Genomic DNA, 1,990 nt, shown 5'->3' on the forward strand with positions numbered 1-1,990 from the left:
AACTTTTTTACAAAAATTAATATTTTCAACTTAATTTTTGAAAATGTTCGGGAAAGACTGCGTCCTTTAAACATAAATCAAATTAAAGCTTATTTTATGTACTACAAAATGAAAAAAAAAAATTTGTCCCCACACTTTTTTTTCTACATTTAAACGGCTGCCGTAGTTAAAAAAACACTATTTTTGTGTTAAAATTTTCGATTTTCGATTTTAAATTTTCAACTTAAAAATGCTATAACTTTTTGAAAAATGTATATATCAGCACAAATTTTTTTTTTCTAAATACATTATAAGTACATCTTTCATTTGACATACTTTTTATTAAAATTGGACAATTTCTCCTTATATAGGGGGCGTTCAAAACTTAAAATATTGTAAAAAACATAAATCTTTTTCAACTGAACTTTTGAAAATGTTCCGGAAATACTGCGTCCTTTAAACATATATAAAATTAAAGCTTATTTTATGTACTATAAAATGAAAAAAAAAAATTTGTCCCGACGATCTATCTTCTATACGCAAATGGCTACCATATTGAAAAATATACTATTTTTGTATGATAATTATGGGTTTTGTATTTTATTTTAATAGAAGTTGATGTTGCTTTTGCAAGACTTATATAAACTGCACATATTTGGGTTGTTCATGTGTCGAATACAACATGGTTTTGTAACACAACTTAAATTGTATAGAGGAGGACAGTCCAAATCCTCTACGTTGACTATACGTTGTTCCGGTATGTACTTTTCCACTACTCGCTTTTTTACAGCTCCCTTCACGTAAATGGTTTCGCATCGCAAGAGTTTCATTATTATCGGCAACTCATTGTATTCCACATCCCCGCAACGTGTAACCATTCCATGTAGGTATTTTTTCAACCAAAAGTTTATTTTAGTATCCTCCGTGATACTTTTTGGATGTTTGAACATCCAATGGGCGAAAGAAGTGCAGTCTATGGCAATAGCAGTCAGTTCCTTGACCAAAAACGATCGGTCAGCTGCTACAATACCTTGTATATCGACAATCATTGAGGTAAGATATTAGTTTTCGGTATCCATGAATTGTGTTCTGGGCCAAATCCTAACCATTTAACGTAACACTGACCTCCTCGTGTTCGCAACACTCGTTCGACTAAATACATGTCCGGATAACTGGTCTTGTTCAGCTCTTCGGTGTAAAACACACCACGTATTGGATTTCCCTGATAGTCTTCTAGATAGTAANTGTATTGGATTTCCCTGATAATCTTCTAGATAGTAAGTTGGTGGTACTGATTGTCTAACCTTGACTACGGTAAATAGTTCGGTGCTCCAGTTAGGTAAATAACCCTTGTCAAACACTGTTTTATGTACACTAATCCGAACTTTGTCACCTACGTGAAATTTTACCGGTAAATTATCGGGTATTTTGCGTAACTTGAATCGAACCAGGTCGGGGTTTTGCACAGCTTGCACCGGTATCATTCCGTTTGTACTATGTTAACGCACGTTATTGTATTCGTGCAACAGCGTAGGCAACCGATTCACCCACTTGTACGAACCACGTGCACTAAAATTGCACCACATTGCGTTTTTGAACGTGCGGTTAAAACTTCCACGAGACAGGCTTTCATAGTGGAATAAGTTGAATAGTGATTGATTGCATATTGTGACATCAGTTTTTGAAACTGTTTGTTGTAGCATTCTTTACCATTGTCCGTTTGCAAAAGTTTAGGATGACGACCTTGTTTTAATATTCCATTCATGGCAGCAGTAACTTCTTTGGCTGTTTTATTTTTCAACGGAATGGCCCACGCATATTTTGAAAATCCATCGATGTACGTTAAAATATACCGATGACGTCGATCGGGGTATGCGCGCATTTCCACGAGGTCAGCTGCCAAACATCATCGAGACCNCACGAGGTCAGCTGCCAAACATCATCGAGACCTTTGATATTTATTCGAGCACGGGTGTACGTCCTACGGGCCTGCTGATGTAGTTCATAGGCA

This window comes from Daktulosphaira vitifoliae, unplaced genomic scaffold (assembly GCF_025091365.1).
Source record: "Daktulosphaira vitifoliae isolate Bord-2020 unplaced genomic scaffold, ASM2509136v1 Scaffold_569, whole genome shotgun sequence".
Classification (NCBI taxonomy): domain Eukaryota; kingdom Metazoa; phylum Arthropoda; class Insecta; order Hemiptera; family Phylloxeridae; genus Daktulosphaira; species Daktulosphaira vitifoliae.